We start from the raw sequence: 24843 nt of genomic DNA on the forward strand, positions 1-24843 counted from the left end.
GGACGCACGCACGCACGCACGCACGCACGCACGCACGCACGGCGCGCTCGGGCCGCGACGGCGCGACGCTGCGGGGCGGCGCCCGATTGGCGGGAGCACGAGGGAACGGCGGGCGGGCAGACGGGGAGCGCTGCGCATGCACACTGCTGCCCCGCGGCCGTTGGCGGCGGCACCGCGCAGGCGTGCGGCGACGGATGTGCGCATGCGTGGAGGGCTTCAGGGCGGCCCCGCGGTGAGGGGGGCGGCCCCTCCGAGCCTCGGGCGCGGCTCCGGGGTTGGTATAAGAGTGGGTGTCAAAGCGGACGTCCAGCACCCGGTGCGGCACCGGGGGGTTTGGTCATCGCTAAGCTGGTCGTATAGGGCTGGTGATAGCGGGGAGCGGGCCCAGGCAGTGAAGTATGGTGTGGTTCAGCGCCCTGTGTCACTGTGGAGATGTGGCAGAGTGGAGGGCGCTAGGGATGGCTGTGCCTTAAAGTGCTGTGTCAAGTAGTGTAAAGCTGCCTCAGGAGAAAGAAATCTTACAGGGTGAAAGCTGGAGAGGGGCTTTGGGCAAGGGGAGTGGCTTTGACCTGCCCGAGGGGAGACTGAGCTGAGCTCTTAGGCAGAAGCTCTTCCCTGTGAGGGTGCTGAGGCGCTGGCACAGGGTGCCCAGAGAAGCTGTGGCTGCCCCATCCCTGGCAGTGCTCAAGGCCAGGTTGGACACAGGGGCTTGGAGCAAGCTGCTCCAGTGGAAGGGGTCCCTGCCCGCGGCAGGGGTTGGAGCTGGAGGAGCTTTGAGGTCCCTTCTGACCCAAATCGTTTTATGATGCTGATAAAGCTAGAGCAGTCATGGTTCCCTTGGCTGCCCAAATGGGAGCCCACCCTGTCCTTGGGCTCACACTGAGGAGAAGCCAAGGCTCTACCTCAGCTCCCTGGTCACAGCTTTAAAGGCAGGACTCAAGACAACCAAAATAATCACCAGTTGTGCTGAGGCAGCAGAGCAAGGTCTCAGCCAGAGAGATTACAGACCGGAAAGGGGAATAAGCCACAGAAGACAGCCAGAGCCAAGCACCTTCCCAGGTACTTTTGTGTGAGAAGGGGTGGGGGAATAGCAGTTGCTGAAGAGAAATGAACTGGGCAAGACAACAGGGGTAAGAGAGGGAAGCATGGCAAGAAACTAAGGTAAAGAGGTGCTAAGGGCAAGAAACTGCTGGAGCCAACAGTGATCAGTACAAATCCCTGCTGAATGCCCTATACTGGCAAAGCCTCAGCTGAAAAGCACAGTTATCATTGCATGGCATATTGTCGCTCTGCTGGTGGTTTCCACGTTGACTGTGATCTTACACTTTCTTCCTAGCTTTTACTAATACCATATGGCAGAGATACAGAGGTATTACCTTGATACTGGTTTCTCCAGTTGGGTTCATGTCCACAAGGGTCTTACTCCTTTGGGAAGGATGGATTGGAGGTTTTGTGGGCGCAGCTTTCCATTCGCAGTCAGAGGAACTCTCAGGTTATTTTTGCTACTGTAGCAAAATAATTCAAGTCCTTAGAGAAAGTGGGTTGTCACTTTGAACAGGTACAAGGTGAGAAAAATGGCAACAGTAATGAAGTGATCTCAGCTCTAATTGTTTACTGCAGCTTAACAGATACACAGAGTGCACACAGTGTGCTTCAACAGCACAGGGGAGCGCAATTCATGAGGGGGAGTAACTGTTCTGTGTTGAGAAAAATTGTACTGTAGCAGGTTGTATCAGCAAAACTGTTTGGTACGATCTGTTGTATCTGTGGAGTAGTGATGATTTTAAAGCCCTGATGTTTTGCTCAATGGTAGGAGGCAAATTGAAGCTGAGTATCGTACTGGTGCAAGAATAAATCAAACCAATAAAGCATTTTCCCCATGGCTAAAACATTTTAAAACATCACTTTGGTTTAGGAAACAGCCATGAGCTAGAATTGCCATAATAATGAAATAGAGAAATGGGAAGCAAGGATCACATTCTAGGACATGGCTTATTTTTCTGAAATGCAGCAAATAACAAAAATAACAGTTTTTCTTCAAGAAGTCATCTTCCTATTGAGTGTGTTGACTGAATCTGCATTATACTATAGTGAGAAACTCAAATACTGATACACATTTAAATATTCAAGATGCTGCCATTTTACATCATAATCTATAGTTTATTTGCACTTCTATCCCTACAGAAATTATTCTGCCATCTTGTTATTTTATTCCTTTTACGTTGCACTCTATGAGTAAAGAGTTGTCTCTTCATTTAGTTCCAGAAAACACCTTGAGGGAAACATTTCTCTTTGGTGTTCCTTGGTTTTTCCTTTGCAGTGGATGTTTAGTGAGTATAAGCTACTGGGGGGAGGAAGCCACAAAGACAGTTGCTTTGTTTTTTGAATGAAAAAACTTTCCCAGTGATTTTGTTTCCTTCCCATGACAATTGGTTTTGTTTCCCCCGGCAAGGTTTTTGTTGTCCTTTGCAGAAGGAGCTTTAGAGCTGACGGTTTGAAAATGCATCACTAAAGGTAATTGTGATCGTGCTTTTATTTGAAATAGAAGCTGTACAGTGTGTTGCTGTGTACCCTGGCACCTGCAGAACTGGGCAGAACAAGCTTCCTGTGGTGGACCCTACTGATTCCATGAGAGGCTATGAGCCAAAGGTGTGGGTACAGGATGGAGGTTCAGGCAGTGTTTTGTATGCATTACCAGATGGAGATGTTTATTCCTCCATTATGTCTGATTTTCCAAGCACAACTGTATTTTCCCTTCTTTCCAAAGGAACTTAACATAGCCAGTTGCTTTATTCTCTTGCACCACAGCATTTAAGAGCACCCTGGGGATGCTGTACCTCACATGAATACTGAATTCTTACCTACTTAGTTTTACTGAAAGTCTCAGCAAGGCAAAATAATGAGTTTTAGGAGCACCATATCCAGCTGACTTCATGTTTTATCATTGTGGTGTTTTACAGTCAGAGATCCCATGAATCATGGTCACATTCAGGAGCATCATAGCTTTGTTTTTAATTCCTAATGCCAGGTTATGAGCAGCCAGTTGATAACAGTGAGCAAACAATAACACAGGGAGATCCTAACTTTATGCTATAGTATTTTGACCATCTTGGCTGGGAGCCCAGCAGGCATTAACCACCACATACACAACTTCTCAGTGCCCTGTGGTTGGCAGCTCATCACTCACAAACTCAATTATTTACTTTCTTCCAGTTCAAGAGAACAAGAAATGTCATAATCAAGACTCTAAAAAGACTAAAATTACAAACTAGAGCTTGTCATTTGCTCACAGATACAGCATTAACCCAGTTGCTTTATAGACCTCAGACTTCTATAGAAACCATTCATGTTTCAGCAAAGACATGATCAGTTCTGTTGATTTTCTATAGCCCAGCTGTAGTGGAGTACATTTTACAGTGACTTCAGTGTGTGCAGCTAAGTTTAGGGGTATTTTGTTACAATGGTGGGTAATAAAACCTCATTTATTTCCCACAAAGCAGTGCTTGATTAAAACAAACCCCAAACATTTATATATAAAGTGTGTTAGAATATAGAGGGGGGAGCTATTTACATAAAGTCATATTAGAAATAGGTTGAAACGTCTAAAAAACATCTAGCTGTTGTTTCTGCTACATGGTTTAAGTACAATCTGAACAAGTGGAGTTGGTCAAATCTTATTCTTTCTGCAATCTGGTTTTAGGTACAAGAGGTAACTGAAATAAACTAAGGTGAGACCCACGCCATCACTTCAGTGCTGGCAGCTTCTAAGCACAGACAGCTCAACCCTGGCTACTTGCTCAAACTATCCTTGTGTTCAATTTGGACAGTGCTTTCAACCCTGTGAACAAAGGCAACATGTTTACAGGTTAAGATTTCAAGACAAGTTCTGCCAGTTTTGCTTTAAGAATATCCCCAAAAAGGTGATTGCAAGGATTGAGGAGAGAAACCGAGATAAAACAAGAAGACTGATGCTGAGTGGAAAATGACCCAGGGAAGGAGAATCCTGAACTGCTCAGCTGTCCTGCAGGTACCCTCAGTTTTAGCTTAACAGGAGAAAAAAAAAACAAACCAAAAACCTTCTTCTAATTTGATTAATGGGCATTCAAATGATAATGTGTAATGTTGTCCTTGTTGGTAGTCAAATATGGACATCAAACGCTTGTGCCTGGGGAACTTGCATCCAACAAGCTTTGAGCTCTTTTCTTTTACACCGCAGCAAACAAGTCTCTTCTCTGCTTTTATTGTACAACAGAAGCTCAATTTTAAGGTCTGGAATAATTCTCAGCCAATATGTATTGGATACTTGATTGCATTTGCTGGGTTTGTACAAGGCTGTTAATTTTACATTCTTTCATTCTTGAAGCAGCTACGAAATATCCAGGCTTTAAACCTAAAGTGGAACAAAACAAGCCCCCATAAATCTGCTTCAGAAGAACAAATGTTGCCAGTAGTAACTGAAACCTCAATTATTTTACCACATATTGTTTTAGCATAAAGATATGTGTAAGGTACAGCATTCACGTGCCTGAATTAGCTCTTTCATCTTCCAGGCTTACAAAATACAGAGGTTCCTTCCTTCATTCATAGCAACTGAATTGAAATAGAAGCTCCAGTGCAGGAGCGTGTTGGCTCTGTGGGGTGCTGCAGGGTGCACTGGGGGCTGTGTCCATGAAGACACCAGTTTAGTTTCATCATCTCAGTGTATGAATTTTCTTTGTGCTGTGTTCATATCCCTCTTCTGTTATTTGGGGACAAAACAACAGTGAATGCTTTGTTAATACATGAACAAGTGCTTTGCCCCGACCTAAGTCCAGGTTTGTCTTTCTGTGGCAACTAAAAAGTGATTATGTATGTTGAGGTTTCACATGATACATGTTGTATTTGTTATTAGGATCTCATGCTACAAGTCACTTTAAGAAGAATGCTACTTCAGCTCACTGCTTATGAGCAAGAGCTGTTTCTTTCTACAGGCTTACACAGCAGCTAGTGTAATAGCACTCTGATGTGTTCTGAGGCCTCTAGCCACAATGTTATACAAGTATTTATGAACAGGCTGCCCAAGGAAGTTGTGGCTGCCCCATCCTTGGCAGTGTTCAAGGCCAGGTTGGACGGGGCTTGGAGCAACCTGCTCCAGTGGAAGTATCTCTGCCCATGGCGGGGGGTTGGAACTGGATGAGCTTTAAGGTCCTTTCCAACCCAAACCATTCTATGAGTCTTTGATTCTATAGAATGCCAACAAGAAGTAAGAGTTTTAAATCATGTATGAGGTATAAAATAATAACTCCTCATTCAGATTTTTCTTTATGAAATGGAGAGCACTGTGTTAAGCATGAATGCTGTCCTGGTTTATCCAGGTGGACTTCACTGCTAACATCAGGAGTGTTGGATTTTGTACGATTTTATTTCCAAAAGTAATGGCACATTTTGAGACAAATGTGAAAAGGATTAATACAAATACTCCTTGTTTTGATTTATGATGTATTCAATTCAGACTGTACTCTTGTTTTAGATACACAACAGATGTTTGTAGTTACAACCAGTAACTGGAACATGCAAGCTGTTGAGGCTAGAGGTAAGATACATTTAAAGATCAGTGAAGGGCATTGGAACCATTTGGGTTCTAGTATTTTAACATGACTTTTTTTCTGCTAAAAACATACCAACACAGAAATAGCTGATGGTACTGTCATTACAATAACCATCTTTAAGTTTCTGAATTAAACTGGTTGAAGGCACTGAATGGTTCTTGGAGCTACTGTTTTAAGCCATCTGTGGCTTATGGAAAAGATCACCTCATTTGAAATCAATATGTTATTAAAAGCGTCAGCACTTCCTTAACAATAAACAAACAAGTCTCAGATTGTAGACCTGAGCTTTCCATCTCAAAAAGGATTTCACTGCTATGGATTTAGTACACCCTTGTGGGTTTTGAAGTGCTAGAACTACCCAGAATATATGCTTTACAGTCAGACAACAAAGATATCTTAGACCAGCAGTTCCCTTACCTATGGCAGGGAGATTGGGACTAGATGGTCTTAATGTCCTTTCCAACGCAAACCTTTCTATGATTCTTAAACTTTCTGGATGAACAAACACTGTTCACCTTTTCTTATGTCAGAAATCACTGTCAAATGTAACTGAAAACACTCCCTTGTGAGCCCTGGCAATGGCTTTGAAGCTTGACCTCTGGGAACACCTGCACTAGGCAAGTAAACCCGCAGAATTTATGTAAAACATGAGTGTTAGAATGACATTCAGCATTAAAGTATTCAGAGAACAGGCCACACTTTTGGTCAAGCTCTCTCAAAAGAGGTGGATGTTCTGTGGTGCATGATTTGAGACTTGGCTCTTGCGTATGTGTAATTTATGTCCTTTGCCACAGAGAATTTATATCCTTCTGCCTCCCAGAGGAGGAGTTGTGTGGTCATCTGTACCTTCATTAACTGCGAGGGTGATGGTGAGGTTTTAGTTTTCAGTAGCCTGATCTGACTGGTTTCAGGCCAGCACTACTGCTGGAGCCAGGGAATGACAAATGTGGTCACAGAGGGGATTCTCCTTCTCTGGCCATGCAGCCCTATGCAGTTTTACAATCCAGAGCAGTTTGATGCTGGAAACCCACCTAGTACACAAGGGAGCTTTCCCAGAGCCCTGAGCTCTCCACAGGAAGAAGCATGGAGATTCTCCATTATTCAGAAAAATCAGTGATCAGCACACCACTATCCCTTACATAGCCACTGGCCATGAGTGACTTGCGGCCAGCTTCTGTCCTACACGCTGCTGCCTTCAAGCTGAGCTGATAGAAATCACCCTTTGAAGCTTTTGGTTACTTATACTCCAGCAGTGTTGTCTGGAGCACTGAGGCAGAAAAGCAGCAGCAAAACACATGCTCTGCCTTTGTGTTTGATTGCAACATCTATGAAATTGTGGACTTCCCAGGAATTATGTTAGCACTGCTGCACAGTCTTTGTGGTTTGCCATTAAATACCTGCCCAGCAGCACTGAAGCATCTGAATCTTGTTCCCATTTTCAGTACTTATGAAGAGCTGTTGAACAGTAACGTGTATTGCCTTCATACTCTCGTATCATCTTGGAGAGGGCAAAATTTAGTTATCACATGAACTGCTGCCTGACAGGGAGCCAGCCCTCTGACAGAGGTGTAGCAAAGACTTCTGACAGTAAGAGGATCTGTGTGTGGGCTAAAACTCACCATCATTTTACAGTTAGCTTCCAATGGTTCTTGCTGGTTTTTAGCTCATCCTCTCATAACACTACACTGTGGTTATCAGCAACCTATTAAATTCAGGTTTAAGAAATGAAAAGCAATTCTCAGTGCAAATAAACTGTGAAGTATATTTGAAAAGCAATGGAACAATTGCAAATGATGTTTTATGAGCTTTCTTCTAGCAGTAAGTACCACACTAACAGTACAACATTTGGGACACTGGGAATATTTAAATTTGATAGTCTAGCCTAAGGACTGCAGTTAGCTTTAATAAGACTATAAAGTCATTATCGTAAGTACTATTTAACATGGTTTCACTCGACACAAGTCAGAAATGGACAGTACTTTAACGACCCATGGATCAGCTTCTCTGGCAGTGTACACTGCAGTGCTTCCAGGGACTGAACCTGAGCAGGAATTCTCATAAATGCCTTGGGAGTAGGAAAAAAATGTGTTAATCCAATTAAGTGCTGTGTTGGACATTTCACTTTCAAATAGTAAAGCCTTACCTTAAACACTGTAAAAATCCAGCAACTGTGATAGTGCCAAATTCATGTTTCTCTCTCTTTTAAGATGATCATTTGATGATCTTAAAGGTCTTTTCCAACCCAGTGGATTCAGATTCTATGATTCTTTCATAGACTAATTTGGTGACATCCTCTACACACCAAATAAGGTGGGACTAAAGCCACAAAAGCACTTAAACAGCCCAGGGAAGCTGCAAACCACCCTCTCTGAAGAGGTTTGAAATGAAATGAGGTTATAAACTTCCAGGTTTCTCCTTGCACAACAGACATGATGAGAGTAGGTGCAAGTGAGGGCAAGTGAGAGAGTTGTACTGCAGGGGAGGGGATAGCTTGGCGCTGCTCACCAGTGCTGTCAGGCAGGAGGTTAGCTTTCCTTTGGTGTCATTTTGGTTTCATTAGCTTCAAGACAAACATGCTTCTAAATCATAAACAGAGAGAGTGCAGTGGTGACTGTGGGCTTAGGAGGGAGAAGGAGAAGACTGACAGCAAGGAAGCCTTTGGCCACAAAAGAAGAGCTGAATGTGAGCTCTGCAGACTTCAGCTCTATGCAGAGCCTCTTGGAGAAGACAAACCTCAAGCACAGGATAGGACAAAGGCCAAAGAAAGCTGCTTCAGCCTCTGAATGGGATTCTTCTGCTTAAAATACCCCACACAATTCAGCAGTCTGGCTCCTGCCTCCCCTTACCCAGCTCCAGACTCAACTGTAGATTGAATCTGTGCAAATCATTTTACTTCCTTGCACCCATTTTGGTTCTTGCAATCTGCCTTTTCCCAGTTGCTTTGCCAGTTTGAGCATCCCATCCCCCTGTCCCCTCCCAAAATACAGCCTCTGCTTCGTGGGTAGTATGCTCCTATAGCTTCTTATAACTTGATTATTTTTTTTAAGCTAGCTATTGTTTAATTACTACTTTGAAGTCAATTTAGCAGAAAAAAATTCCCTAGTTTAAGGTGGCTTTTTGCATCCCCACCAAGCTATTCAGCAGGGCATTCATCCAGGACACAAAACTGGGCTGAAGCTTTCGTAGTTGAATGGATCACTCCAGTAGAGATTTAATTTCCATGAAATTCCTCCATGAAAATCCACTCACTCCTCTGAGATCTGACAGACAGGCAAAGACCAGCCACTACCTTTGAACCAAGTGATTTTTAAATGCTTCCCACCCCTCTTTGCCCCCATGTAAATATGGATTGCTGAGGCTCAGAGTGCCCTGCTCAATTCTAAACCACTCAGCTCTTCACAGAGTGCAAGTGAGAGGGAAAGCCAAGTGAAGCCCATGACTCCTTGATGGATAAACTTAGGGGGGTTATGTGAATTAGCCCCAAAGCGATGTGCTGCCAGGGCTGTCCTGAGGTGTCCCTGCAAGGAGAGTGGCTTGGGGATGAGAGCAGCCATCACCTCACATGCCTGCAGGGAGACCATGCACAGAAACCTGCGGCAAGCCACTGCCTTAGCCAGAAAAGGTCCCCAGCAGCCCTGAACACCTCACCTTGTCACTCCATAGCAGCTCTGGATACCTCACTTTATTGCTCCATAATGGCTGTGGACACTTTGCCTCTTTGCCTTGTCCCTCCGTAGCAGCCCTGAACACCTCACCTTGTCACTCAATAACGGCTGCTCCAGACACCTCCCCTTGTCAGTCTGTAATGGCTCTGGACACTTCCTTGCTCCATAGCAGCTCTGGATATCTCATCACTGCGTCACAGCTCCAGGCACCTCTCCTTGGCACTCTGTAATGGATTCAGACATTTTGTTGCTCCATAACAGATCCGGACACTTCACCTTCTTGCCCCTGCATCCCACAGGGATTCCTTCCACTGGTGTCCTTTAGAAAACCCAAACCATTCTGTGTTTCTATGTTTCCTGAAATTCCAGTCACAGTCCATTATCTGCATACAAATGTACAGAATCCTACAAGTTTTGCTGGAGAAACAAACTTCTGTAACAGCTTCAAGGGTATCCCAAAATCCTCATCACTTAAAACTGTACCAAGACATGAATCAAAACCTCCCAGAGTGAACAATTCAGAGTACATTATGATCTGAGTTACACAGGGTTATTTGTTCAGGTTTGTTTCATTGCCCTGAACTGAGGAGATGAAACCTGCTTTGCCCACTGTTAGAAATAGAAAAGTAACAAATTTTATCTGGTTTTGCATTAAAATCCCATAAGAACAACTGCATGAGGTGAAATATATTGACAAGGATGATGGTAAAAGTTAGTCTGTTCCCAGAACTGGATAATCCAAGTATAATTTAAACTTTTATAAGTAGTATAAACTAGATGTGAACAAGATTTTGGGCAAAGATTTTGTATTTGTGGATCAGAAAAGGTAATAACTGAGTAACTGCAGTAATAATTCAGTTAACGAAAACCAAACCATTGGGCAGTAATGAGTTCAGAGATGCTTTATTATTTATTGAGGTGCTCCTCTATGGTGTGAGTATGAATGAATTGAAATACAAATGCTGCAGAGAGGGTGTCTTCTCTGGTTGCCATATACACTTCTCACTGACATTAGAGGAGGAGTGGTGTAAATCGAAGGCAGTATGAAGTCCTAAAAGGAGAAAGGAAAGGAAAGGAAAGGAAAGGAAAGGAAAGGAAAGGAAAGGAAAGGAAAGGAAAGGAAAGGAAAGGAAAGGAAAGGAAAGGAAAGGAAAGGAAAGGAAAGAAAAAAGGATAAAACATGAAAGAAAAAAGGAAAGGAAAGGAAAGGAAAGGAAAGGAAAGGAAAGGAAAGGAAAGGAAAGGAAAGGAAAGGAAAGGAAAGGAAAGGAAAGGAAAGGAAAGGAAAGGAAAGGAAAGGAAAGGAAAAAGGAAAGGAAAGGAAAAAGGAAAGGAAATTAAAGAAAAAAGGATAAGAAATGAAAGAAAAAAGGAAAAGAAAGGAAAGGAAATTAAAGAAAAAAGGATGAGAAAGGAAAGGAAAGGGAAAGGGAAAGGAAAAAGAGGAAAGGAAATTAAAAAAGGATAAATTAAAAGAAAGGAAAGGAAAGGAGAAAGGAAAGGAAAGGAAAGGAAAGGAAAGGAAAGGAAAGGAAAGGAAAGGAAAGGAAAGGAAAGGAAAGGAAAGGAAAGGAAAGGAAAGGAAAGGAAAGGAAAGGGAAAGGAATGAACAAAGGAAAGGAAAGGGAAAAGAATGAACAAAGGAAAGGAAAGGAAAAAGGAAAGTAAAAGTATGCTGAGTTCCAGTGCAGCAAGTGTAATAAATTAAACATTAAATACTAACTGAAAGAGATGTCAAGCCACTGTTCCTGGAGAGCTCCAGGTGCTCTGTGCAGTTCTATCCTCTTCTACTGCAGAGGTAAATTATACGAGTTAAAAGCAACCAGTGTGAGTTAGAATGACCTCTGTTACTGGCCACGTGGAAACAGCAGTTCTTCAGCCATGTGCTGATGCCCCCAGCTCTGTAACTGCAAAAGTTCTGGTCACAATCTGAGCCTTTGGGACTGGCAGCCTGTCCTCTCAGGCTTGCCCTAAAAATGGGCTTTCTTACATGACGGGTATTATACCTCTGAGCTACCCTGTACAGTACTTGCATGATTTATCTTAATGAGGACTAAAAAAGCTTTAAGGTCTCTCCAGCCCAAACCAGCCTGTGATTCTGTGATTCTATATCATGGAACTGTGCGACACATTATTGCGTTTCAGCCTCAGCATTTATGTAGCCAAGGATCTAAGGAACACCGTGATAGAATGGAGCACCTCCGATTTTCATCAAGCAGTTAGTGATTGGTCTATGTTGAGCAAGAGCCAAACCTGCATTCGTTGGAATGTGCTTTCCCTCAATTCTTTCAGCTTCTTTTCTTGTATTAAATGGAAGTGCCAAATGAAGCAGAAATTAACCACTCTTAGTCCCCAAATGTATTTTTTATTCTGATACTAGCTTCTGCTTGTTTTGTGAGATCCACCTGCAATAATCCTTCAGGCTGCTGGAGTTTCGGGGCTGAGATGGGCACATGGACATGGCAAGTCAAGTTTAGGAAAACCCTGTGGTCAAACAAGATGAGATCTTTGGTAGCAGCCACTCACTGCTGCTTCATTAGAAGTTAAATCCTCATTCACTAAATGTCATAGTCACCAACTGCAAAGAAAATTATCTTCCTGTATGAGTGTCATCCTTACACTGAACCAGAGAAAATAGATCTAGCATTAAATATCAGTGACTCTGATGCCAATGTATTGGTGGCTCACCAGTCTGACATTAGATATAGCCAATATGTGAGCATTCCAGCAGCTGATAGACAAATGGGTTTAGTTGAATTCTGGTATATTAGAAATACCTTCCATTTCTGAGGTAACAAGATCTCTGAACAGTAAGAATGAAGATGTCTTCTGGACATGGAATACTTCACAGAGTTTGTTCTTTCCAGGTGCCCTCCTTTTGCTCTTAGAAAAATCAGCATCCCACCTTGAGAATGCAGGGCTGAATTCCTTGAAAGGAGAGGGAGTGTAAGGGATCCATAAAAGATCTTTAAAACACTCTCTCATCTGGTTTTTCAGGGAAGATTTCAAAGGCTTTGGCATACGTTTCAGTACAAACCCCATTCATTCACAAACTGCAGTGTTTATATGGGGAAATGTATCCTGCTCTTTCTGTAAGCAAAATGTCTTTATCTTGTCCTTTCCTAAAAATTTTGTCATTTCAAAAGAAAGACAAAATTTTGTCTGCCTTGTCTTTTCCTAAAAAGAAGGGAAAAGAGAAGTCTCTGCCTGCCTAGTGGAAATTTCGCTAAAAAAGGAAGATGGGCACATGCAGCAGTCCACTGACAAGTGCCATGAAGCTGTTCCAAATTAGACTGTTCCAGGTTTCTCACACATAATATGTTTTTCATTAGGAAACTAAACTGAGCAACAGTCACTCAGAGATGGCATGCTTTTCATGGAAGAGTTTACTTTGGTAAATAACTGTTTTTCTCTCTTTAAAGACTGTGTTCAGCCTTGCTCCTGAAGCAGGGAAGAGTCTGACACAGCACCGCAGGCTCCAGTGCATCAATAAATAAATCAGGTGTCTTCTCCCAGGCTTCGGTATCAGTAAGCAACATTCCGCTCTTCCAGCCGGATGTAGCCTTGTGTTTGATCCTTTCCCCACCCCTCACAGCCCTGCTCCAGCACTTCTTCCACTCTCCTCCACACAGTAGCTGCTATTGCTCTTGCTGGGACCTTGCAAATGGCATTAGGCTCCTTAAATGTGCATGTAGAGGGGAGAGCACCATCTGCTTTCTTCTTTTACAGTCCTGATTTTATCCAGGGCAGGATACCATCAAGCCACAAATTCCCAAACCTTGAAATTGAGGCTGCATCTCATCTTAAAGAGCTGTCTTGTATCATACACATACATAAAACCTGAAACTATGATGGGAACATGCTGAGGATGTTCAACGGATAAACTATTGCAAATAACACAATGCATTTAGTGTAAGTAATTGTGTTTGCACACTGAAGCACACAGAATTAAGAACTGTGCATATTTCTTTCATGAAAAAATTTGGCTGTTAAGTTTCCTGCCACCAATTCAATTTTCATGAGTCTTTTGGAAAAAGCAGAGGGTCCTGAAGAACCATGATTTAGCTGGAAGAGTAGATAATGATTTGTTAGTGTTTCTCAGCAAAATTACATCGTAAAGCCCATTTAAAAAAAGAAAATTAATTAAACCAATTCTAATTATAGATATTAAAATAACGCTGGAATTTTGTTGCTTGGTGATCATTTTAGGAGATATTCTGGGATTAATTCTCTTACTTTATGAATATCTATTTATTAATGTTTGGCTGCTCTAAAAGTGTCTTTAACGGTATCTTCTCTCTGGAATTGCAATCTTAACTGTAATTAGACAAAGCATGCAGCTTAAGTTCTGCCACAAAACCCACCCTCCATGCCTTAACCAACTTTCAGGTCCTTTAACTGCCTTTTTATACTGAATTTTAGGCGAGGAGGAACAAAAGGATGCACTTTTCACGACCCTGGAACCCTGTGACCACTGGGAAATCAAAAGGGTGGTGACACGAAGGAAAACTATTGTCCACAAAAATAAGCTCTTCAAGGGGCACCAGGAATGCACAATAAAATCCCAGTTTCCTTTGTGCAGCTGTTTGTGCCTATGGCTTGCATCAGCCGAAGCTCAAGAAAAGATCTAAACTAAAAAGGAATCCTGGTTTCTAAGAAAATTCCATATTCTCTAAAAACCACCCCTATGTGAAATAGAAGCTTTTAAGAATTCATCATCTCTTTACAAATGAAATATGTAACCCTGAGGTGATGAAAATCCTTCAACTGCTCTGTGGGAATCGGAGAGGGAGATTTTAAAAGTGATCCCAGCAAATAGGAGCAGATGGGAAAATAAACTGATTTGTCAGGAGCGGAGGATTTAGTGCATTTGTTGCTTTCTAACTTTATCGCTACTAGAACGTAGCAGCGTGTAAGAGCTTAATTGGGGAATCAGCTCCACTTTGACCTGAAAACATTTCAAGTAAAAAGACAAAAAGTAAAAGAGTTCTGCTCCTAAATTCTTAATTAAGCAAAGCGGCTGTGGGGGCTCAGAGCCCTTTTGCCACCGAAGACTGCAAAACATGGGGAAAGAGCAAACAGAAACTAAAGAGAAATAAAATGAAGTGTGAGCCTTGTGTTTCGGTCTCTGAGAATAATCTGTTGTGTCAGAAATCGTTATACAAAATTTAAGCAAGTTCTTGTTGTTGAAGTCTTTTTCAAAGACTTTTTCTAATTTGACTTGAAATCAGTGAAGGGAAAAAAATTCCATTGACTTTAATCAGCTTTGTATCAGGGAATCGCCTGGTCATTTGGGCAAAACATTGTCATTACATTTTCCTCTAAGAAAATCAGCTCCTAAAACTGGGCTCAGGTAAAATACAGACTTAGCACACTTCTGTGTGTGTGTAAATGTTTCTGAGAGATCTGCAGAGTTAAAGTGCTGTGCTAATGGAGCCAGGTCGGAAAAAGCAAAAGGGAAATCAACTGTTTTTTCTCATTTCTTTTTAAAGACTTTAAAGAAAATTAAGCAAAAGCATATTTAGAGGAAAAAGAATACACAGTTCAAAAAGGTGCAGCTTAAGAGCTACATTCATATCAGGAATGTGGAGAAGTATTTCTTTGGGTTAAGATGATTTTAAATTGTGTAATTTAGCAATTAAACTGATTGTGAGAATTTATTTGTGGGGTTGATGCTAATGCTGCTGATACATTTCATGTTGCAACTGTTGGTCACCTCTGTAGAAATAGATAAACTAATCACAACCAAACTGTCCCCAAAGCGACCATTTTGAAGTTCCTAATGTATGTGCTCTTTTTGGTTGTAGATTTTATAGTGGGAATAGATGATACCACACTGCTAAAAGGGATTATGCAAAAGCTGGCCGGAGCAGCAGAACAAAAGCCGCAGCCTAACAGGCGTGCTCACAACTTCGTCAAAAGCCCAAAGCTACAAGCGACCTCTCGAGCCCTGAGGCACCTCAGGCAGCTACAACATGCTGAAGATAAACTGTGCTTATTCCTAGGCATGTTTTCAAGCAGTTTGTGAAGTGATTTAATATATTTCCTACAAAGCAGAGAAGACATTTCTACGGAATTCTGTGTAATCTTGTACTGAAAGGTAAAGTGAAAGGATTGAAGCGCTGTTAAAGGTTGATGTATTTTTTTCCACATTTAATCAAAACTTGATGTTACAGAGGGTCAAAAGAAGATTGCAAACACAGAGAGGGGAATTTATGTTAGAATTCATCTTATTCTCACTGAACCTTCAGTTTTCGGAGAGTTTTGTGCTTTCTGGTGAGTACAGAGAGGAACTATTTACCTTCTAAACAAGCAAAGCACCCTCACAAAATGCAGTGAGGCCACAAGCCAGAGCATCCATCAATGTGTTTTAATGCAGCCACTCCTCAGAAGGAATGCGAGAGAATAGGATCTAACAAAATGAGTAGCTCAGAAAGGAAAGGAAAGCTAAACCAAAATAAACAACCCAGAAAGGCACACTGTTTTAATCCTTTATATTGCATTGTGTGTGAGGTACAATCTCTCTGATACATTGAATGTTTAAATTACAGAGGTTCACGTGGAAAACTCTGCTTCAGAATCTACATTTCACTTTTATATGTGATAAATTAGCAAACACATACCTACTGAGCATACTCTTGTAATCTGCCTTTAAACCTTACCTCTTCCAAATTACACATTTCTTTTTAAGCAAAACAGTCAAAATCTAGTGCAGGGGTACGTGGCAGAAAATACACTTTCAGTCACTGAACAGAGATCTTCTTGCTGCCTTTTTATACAAAATCCTGGGTCCATTCTAACAAAAGGATGCACTTTGCACGACCTTGAGAGCCTGTGACCACTGGGAAATCAAAAGGGTAGTGACACTAAGGAAAACTATTGTCCAGAAAAATAAGCCTCTCCAAGGGGCACCAAGAATCCACAATAAAATCCCTGTTTCCAAGAAAATTCAGGCATTTCCATCAAAAAAGACTGGTAAGATAAATAGAATGTCCTCATAAGCCACAGATTCTTAATAATACAAAATATCTAAGTCCAGGGTAAACAAAGCTCCAGTGAAAACCAACATCTACGAACTGGGGCTTCTCAAGACCTGGGTCGTGACCCAGCGCCGTGCCACGAGGTACCACAAAAGCATTTCTGAGCTGAAATGGCATGGACTTGGCTTTGCATAAAACACATTGCAGCCGGAGTTTCACTCCTGGGCAGAGCTCAGGAACTCCTACAACCATCCTCTTGCTGACAGATATGATTTGGGTGTTAAGAATTATTGCTGCCATGCTTTTGCGGTGTTTCAGCTTAGATGAGAGCACACGGTGGTCTGGAGGAGACCCCAGTGGGCTGGGTGCTTTGTGGCTGTCAGCCCTTCAATTTTGAGCACTTTTTTGTTTTATCCCCAAGTTTTTCAATGAATCTGTTTTGCAACTTCAAAAGAAAAAGAACAGCAAATTCCTTTTGCTCTACATTTTGCATTTTGCTTTATAATTCTGTATTAACACTTAATTTTTCAGCTTCTTTTCTCGGACTTGATTCTCTTCAGTTTCATCTGATTTTTGCATCTCCCGCTGCATGGGAGAAAACATAATTGTGGTAGATTCAATGTAGTATTTTGTGAACAAAAAGTGTAGTGACGAGGGTGAAGTCGTTTGAAGAACGTCTGGGGTTTGATTGAGCCCTACCTGTGGTATTAAACTCCCCTTTTTCGATCTCAGTCCTGTAGGAGGCAGAAGTTAACAAATCTTTTGCCATTTGATGTGGCACGAAGGCATTTTTGTGCTGGAATGCCACGTTTTTGCTAGTCAGTACTGGCAAGCACAGATTGATCAGGGGAGTTTATACATGTCAGTAGCTTCAGTTGACATGTACTTTTTAAAGGCTCATCCTGCAAATACCTACGTGGACGAGTAACTTTACTCACCTAAATAAAGCTCCTTGTGTGTTTAGGTGTTTGCAGAACTGGCTTATGTATTTCCATGAAAATCTAAAGAAAATAATGGGTGATTTCTCTCTGAGAGTTAACAAAAGGACAGATGCAATAGGAGGGTTTGGGAACTAGGTGACTTATTTATGCACTCAGTTTAGTGTGAATTCTTCAGGGTTCCTGCCTCCAATACTTTCTACCCATTGGCTTTGATTTTAACTTTTCTCCTTGGGAAAACTGGTGGGAAACGTTATGAAAGGTACAACATAACGAGTGTCCAGAGCTGAGTCACAATAAGCGGAATGTTTTCCCTTGTTTTTGCAAAGCTGACAATGCTGCCATGTAAACTGCAAATGTGCCTCAGCTGGTTGCATATGGCTCATGTTTAACCAGAAAATAATGAAATGTAATGACCTGCACAGTAACCTCTTTCTTAAACATTAACTTGGTGTCTTGAGATAGTTGATTTACATGAAAAAATACCTTTCATGCACATCAATTCCATGTTCTATTTGGGTTAATGAACTTACACCACAGAAGCGTTGCTTTTGAAATAGACTTTATAGGTTAATTTATACAGTAGGAGTAGATATGCAAACAGGGGAAGGAGGTGTCTTCCCAGAACGGACAACTGCTAAGTTCTAGGAAAAGACAAAGACAAAAGGGATGATATTTTGCAGATCCGATGGGGCAGGGACGGGTCTCAGCCCCTCCTGCTCGAAGGCAAAGGGGAGGCAGCAGCGGGCACTTCATCTGCTGCCAGATCACTGTGGCTTCAAGCCAGTCTTCTCAGCTGTGCAGAGGAGCTTTTGCTGCTGTGCCGGATCCCTGACTGGCATCGGATTCTGGACTGCATTCAGGCTCTGGAATACGACTGGATTCTGGACTTCCATCAGGCTCTGCAATGCCATCAGGTTCTGGACTGCCCTCAGTCCTGGACTGCCACCAGTCAGGTTCTGGACTGCCATCGGATCCTGGACTGCTGTCGCCACAGCAGAGACGCTGCTGCACATCCTTGCTACCAGCAGCCCACAACTGCAACCACTTCCCGGCACCTGGACCCCAGGCTCGGGGTGTGTGGGGGGGTCTTTTCACCCTCAATGTCCTGCGCTCTCCCCCTGTTATTAAGGCGAGCGGGTATTTTTCGGGGTTTGGGGACACTTGTCTTTTCTTCCTTAGCGCTGTACTTCAACCTGCTTGCAGCTTGGGGGCAGAGCCACACTGGCTGCTGCTGGCAGCGAGGAAAAGCTGCTTTCTGGAGGTTTTCGCAGCTGGGACAGGTTCTGGAGGGGGAATTCCACCCGCTTTCCTCGGTTAGACATAGAGTTGCCGCACTCGGATGCAGAAGGAGTTTCCCTCCTAGAAAGGAAAGTATTTTTGCCCCAAACCCCCCATCTTTGCATCTTTGTGTGTGAACTCCGGTACGCGTCCATCCTGAGCCTTACTTCCAGGCTTGGCTGGATCTGTGGACTTTATTACTCAAAGCAAGCACGTTTTCCCCACTGTGCTGAGATAAATTACACGTTCTCCCTCATGCTGAGGTGTGTTTACCTCCTGTCATGTTTTTCTTCTCCAGCAGAACATTCTGAGCACGGCATAACAGCATCGTTCTTTTAAGTATGCAGAAGTGTGGTAAACTACTGTTAATACATTTTATCTCCTCAGTAGGGACCTGGAGCATGCCCAACACATGCACTGGAAGAAAAAGCATTGCCTTGGGATGAGGGTGAGATTCTGTGTTATGCCTCCAGCCATAGCTCTGGGTACATAGAGCAGGTTTAGGCTGGTTTTATGCCCTTCTAATCCTGAGCTGCTCTGTGGGCTGGAGCAGACATCCTGGTGTTGAGTCTGCCTGAGGTCTCTGTGTGTTTTAACTGCCCTGTAAACTCAGCTCTTCCCTGAGTTCCTGAAATGCTGCTGTGAGAGGGAAAGCTGCTCTGAGCCGGACCTTCTAGCGCTGCCCAGCTCCTGCACAACTGTTTGGGAGGGAAAGCACGGAAGGGCAACTTTGACCAGCTGCATAATGAAATGCCTCCCCCATATGGATGTAAAAACTACTTCACGTTGCCCTGTTGCGAAGAGCTCAGCCTAACGGCCAAGATTTTGAATTTAATGGCTGCATACACTGGTTTCTGTCTAGGACATCTGCTTCTGTGCAGCTGATGCTCTTGAAGGCACACTGATCATTGGAGCTCTTGGAGCACAACCTGATGCTGCAGAGAAGAGGGCCTCAGGGATTCTCTGGGTGCTGGAGCACCCTAATGAAGGACAAGCATCCTGCCAGTTGCAGGTGGGTTATGGAGCCTGCCTCATAACATTTATGTGCATTTAACAGGCAACCTGGGAGCTCCTGCCTGCCAACAGAGAAGAATCCTGGTGTTTCCTACCACATGCAACTGTAGGAATTCAGCACTGGGGACCAGCTGGTTTTTTGGCTGTGCATGATGTTGTAGGCAGAACTACCCATTCCTCTACCTCCTTTTAGAGGCTACCTGTCAGAGACAATGCCCAAAGTGTCCCGCAGAGTGTATGACAAACTGGTAACAGGGGAAACATTGATCAACAGGGGAAAGGTAAACGTGTTCCTTTATCTGAGAAGGAACATTTGGACGAAGAGGAACGTACAGACCATGTGACGCAATGGAAACATGAGGATGAGCTCTGGGGCTCCAGGTCTTCTCATCAGGTCCTTACATCGAACACTGGTAATACCTATGGGCTGCACAGAGCAACGTGTTCTGTATCCTGCAGTAACAGAGCTCTGCAAATGATGAATTTTCTGTGTCACCTGTGGTCAAACTGCAACTGATTGACTCATTTCTAAGATGTCACGTGCTGTAAGGGAAGTGTATTTTGGAGGGAGATGTCTCATCTAGAAATGACTTGAGCATATTCTTAAATTTACGCAGTGAAGATGTTTAATGAAGTCCTGGTTGTTCCTCTGACTCAAAGGAGAAGTGTCTGTACAGAGCTCTGTGCAGGACCAGGATCGAAGGCTTCCCTGCCCTTGCACATGTGGACTGGGCTGGAAAATCAGCAGGATCCCTCATCTCCGCGTTACCCAGAATGTACCTAAAATGTCTCTAGGTTGCCTTTGCAATGTGTTTTGAGGGAAATGCTACTGCTCTGCAAGACAGAGCTTTCAGTTTGCAAACCTACACACCCTCGTTTAAGCTACTCACACAGCTTTAAGGGCTTAAGCACATATTTGGATATGTGGCTTATTCAAAAATGAAGGTTTACACAAAATCGAGGCAGTTCACAACATACTGTGATTGCCAGCTGCGGGGAAAGAAAATCTGGTCAGCAATGTGACAAAAGGGGAAGTTGTGTTCTGTTACAACACTGACAAGTGTCCTTCATCATTAATGTGCATGCATGAGTTAAAACGCCATGTAATATATACAGATAAGAACACTTATCAAAATGCCAGTAATATTTGGCAAAATGGGAAGCCTGTCTGTGGGAAGAATGTGGACGTTTGGACTGAAGCAGAGAAGTTGTAACACAACAAAAACCTGATGAGAAAGGCAAATAGCAAAGCACAGAGACTTCAAGGAAGGAATCTGGGACAGGTACAATCCATGATCGCAGTGAAACAGCAGAGGGATATGTAGTGTGCATGAAGATATGTCTAACAGGACAGCCTATCTATAGAGAATCTGAAATGGAAAATACATGTTAATATGAGGAATGTCTCCAATACAGCAGTTCAGCATCATATAGGGCCCTATCCTGTGAACACAACATGGTCATATAGGCAGGCAAGTAGCTGCCTTTTCAATTAGCTTACATCCAAAGTTCAGGATTTAACCCACCCCAAAATGGAATGAAACAGAAGGAATCAGGACTGTGAAGGGATGAGTTCATTTAACTTCCCCTGATGTGCATGGATGTAGAAGCAACTTGCAAGATCAAACCCTCTAAAAACTATATAAAGGAGCTGCAGAGAAATTTCACTCCAGTACACTAGAAAAGAACATAAATCCAAAAGAAATGGAAAGGATTGGGAAGCTAAAAGCCAAGGTTAGCACATTTACACAGCTCCAAACTGAACAAACTATGAGAAAGAGCTTCTGTGCTTGGCATTTTGTTGTAATAAAAATGTTTATAAGAAATAGTCTTTAAAAGACAGGTTTGAGGTATTAGTGTTATTAGTTATGAGGTATTATAGTTATACTAGTGTTATTAGTGTATAGTTATACAGCACATCAGGGATACAGCACATGTTACATTATTTATCGCAGCAATCGATATTGTGATAAAACTATCAAAATTAGCCATGAAGTCCATGCCCTCAGCATACATTCGTTTCTCATTTTCTGTGTGAATTGGTCTTATTTCGGAGAGGATTTAGTGTGTTTATAAGCATGTTTTGCAGAACAAAATGAAAGGTAACAGCTTATTCGTATCATATATTTCTATATTCAATGGTTTCATGAGTAAATTAAATAGAAATTACAAGGTGAAGGGCAGTTTCAAATGTTTTACTAACACAGTGGCAAAAAAGTGAAGTCTTTTGTAACAAATCCTCTATTATCAGTAATTTTTCATAGGGAATTATGAATACATAGCAATCATTCAGAAAACTAATCTTGACTTAAGACTTTCATTGACATTAAGGGGAAAATCACATTGTAATCTTCAAGTATTTCTTTTTACTCTGTCATAAGAGGAAATCATTTTCCCTGTACATGTTTTTCAGCTGAATGCTTTAAAACAAAGGCAGCTCAGCAGCAGACGATGGATAACTCAGGGTTAGGTGGAAACCCCAAAGCGTGCAGGAGACACATCTTTAAGGAACCCCGAAGATCTACCCAAGCAGTGACTGTGAGCATTCACAGGAGAAGTGATCAGCCTCTGCAGGACCAGGACAACTGCAGCTAACGATGACAGCATTTCCTCTTAAATATTCCTTTGCATTTTGTGCTTCTTTTTAAGGTGACCTGATCTCTAGGAACATTTTCTTCCAGAAATACAAAACACGGCGTGTGAAAGGCTCCAGACCTGGCTGTAAATCAGGGCTTTGGACACTGATTTCATGCTGCTGTTCTGCACGCTTAGCAGAAGACCTCCTTAAGACTTCCAACTATTCCCAGAGTTTTGAGAAACAAGTTAGATTTTACACCTCTGACAGAAATCTCCCCATGCAGCAACCAATGCGCAGCTTGGGATAGTTTGATCTGAAGGAGTGATTCTCTGTGCCACAAAGATAAACCCCTCATACTTGTTCCTGATTTTAATTCCTTTTATGCATCTGGATAGTCCAGCAGAATTCACTGCGCTGGAAAAGGTCAGACAATAGGTCTGATTCCGGAGGGAAACAGGAGTGGAGGAGACAGTCCAGGGCAATCCTTGGACATAGTTGTTGGCTTATGAATGAATCAGTAACCAAGAAGAGACAGAACCGAATTACCTGCAGCCCTGAAAAGTGCAATGAAGGAAACAGAAATACCTCCTTGCCATGTTCGCATGAACGTAATCCCAGCGCAGATAAAAAATACCCCATTTCTGCTTTTCTGGCAGAAGAGCTCTTTAATTTCACAACAAATTCTGAAAGTGATCCTCAGGAAAGCACACTTTTTGGGGTGTATCTCTATGTGGGGATCACACCTCCCTTTGGTCTAACTACCGATGCTCCCAACCTGGAACCAAACCTCCCCAACAGCGAGTACCGTGCTTTACAAGCACCACCTTACAACCCATAAACCACTTGTGTCCGACCAGGCCGTCCCCACACACAGAGCTACCGCGGGAGGAACGCCTGAGCTCTGCAGAGCCCTGGCAGAGATGAAGAAAGGCTCCGGCGCTTCTTCCTTGGAGCACTCCTTTTCTTAGCAGCTGATGTATTTGCAGACAACCCCCCCAGAACTCCCAAGATCCACAAAAATACAAGTCAAAGGTCAGCAGGAGGATGTAAAAATACCATTTAATCTTATCTGTGCCACGCTTCATGTAGACTTATTTCACCATCTTCAGCTCTCTTTGTTGAAAGACTCATTTCTTCCTGAACTGACAGAGAAGAGAGGATCCGTTTGCAGCATGTGTTGAGGAAAAGCTGCTCCACTCACTTCATTCGCCTGTAAGATTTGAGTGACACTCACTGTAGAACTTTTTATGTTAAATAATAACAACACGATACAAAATGATTCGTTTCTCCTACAAAGAAGACAGTTTTCTAGCACTTGTGTCACATTTAGTGCTCATTTGCTACAAGTTCTAACAAGTTTTGTTTCACAGTTAGCCAAGAAGTTATCTTTTACTTCGGGATGTTTTCTGTCCTGTTGTGCATGTATGAGTTACCAAGATGCTTTTGTGTTTCTCATTCCTGTGTCAATTCCCTATCCCATTTCTGCAGGGGGATTGATAACAAACTTACACACCCATGCTAAGTTACTCATTTAAACGCTGAACATTTTGCTCTCTTTTCGCATTCGCACTGAACTGCTGGATTCACGTTGAGCGTTTTGCTCTCTTTCAGGCACCTCAGAAAGGCACCAGGAGAAAACCCCAATTCCGAATGTCACTGCATCCTCCATTACACAAACCCTCTCCGCAGCTCCCAACCAGGAGTCAGTAAATCCCGTATCTACGCCCGGCGTTACAACATGAAGTTTGCAGAGCGCAACCCGGCCGCGCATTCCCACTGATAATGAAGAAACAAATTGCAGCTTCTGGAACAAATCCTAAGCCAGGCTCGGACATGGAGCTGCCCGCGGAGAGCCCTCCCGTCCTGCTCCGGGAGCGCTTTGTTTTAGGCCTCACACGCACACACACAACGCGCTGGAGGAAAGTCGGGGAGCTCGGCACAACTCGCCCTTCAAACCTGACAGAACTTGGCTGGGGAGTGTGAAAGAAGAAATTAAACAGTAGTAAATACAGGCGGGACAAAAGCCCTTTTCTCGTTGTGTAACGAACGCAATACTGATAGATTACTGCCCGGTTTCCATGGGGACCTTTTTGTTCTAACTCCAGATACCGATGATTAGGGTTAAACGAGGCACCTCACAGTGGGTTGTTTTTTTTTTTCCACGAACTGAACAGAGTGGACTGGAGGAAAGTGCGGCAAAACTTCGCTATCGATCGCTTTGGTGATCGCTGGTATTAGTTTTAACGATGATGCCTGCTAATCCCTGCGGAAGGCGCCTGCTCCCAGGGCACAATTAGCACATTTTTGGCATTCCTGCAAGGGCCGCCCGGAGTGTCGGGGCCGGGGGTCCCCAGTGCCGGCCGGTCCGTGCTGCAGCCCCTCGGGGGGTGTATTAAGACCCGTCGGGGTGAGCACAGGGGTATCGAGACCCCTCGGGGTGCTCAGGCATTGGAAGGCCACGGAGTGCGGGCTCCGCTGGCACCGTGGGCAAGGCCTGCCGCGGCACAGGCCAAGCCAGGAGCGCTCACACACCATTTTGCGGCTTTTCACCCCAAAACGAGCACAAACCGCCCCCAGGCGCCGAGCTGGGGGTCCCGAGTGACTGCGGCCACGCACGGCCTCATGGCTGCTGCGTCCTCACGGAGGGGAGCCCCCGCAGCACCCCACTCCCCCATGGGCTGTCCCCCCCCCCCGAACCCCGCCGTCCTGCGGGCGCCTCCGGCCCCCCCAGCCCCGAGGTCTTCGGCCATCGCCATCCTCCCCGGGCGGGAGGAAGCCGGAGGCCGGCCGGCGGTGGCT

General features: G+C 43.5%; 1 long non-coding RNA gene across 1 annotated transcript; it reads left to right on the forward strand.

Moving 5' to 3' along the window:
* The first annotated feature begins 234 nt into the window (after window positions 1–234).
* On the forward strand, window positions 235–24109 carry LOC136019348 (uncharacterized). The gene is made up of 6 exons (XR_010614829.1): window positions 235–274; window positions 2453–2514; window positions 3701–4027; window positions 5510–5572; window positions 15061–15353; window positions 23656–24109. It is a non-coding gene; the product is annotated as an uncharacterized LOC136019348 (long non-coding RNA).
* The last annotated feature ends 734 nt before the right edge of the window (window positions 24110–24843 follow it).

This window comes from Lathamus discolor, chromosome 9, assembly GCF_037157495.1.
Source record: "Lathamus discolor isolate bLatDis1 chromosome 9, bLatDis1.hap1, whole genome shotgun sequence".
NCBI classification, from domain to species: domain Eukaryota; kingdom Metazoa; phylum Chordata; class Aves; order Psittaciformes; family Psittacidae; genus Lathamus; species Lathamus discolor.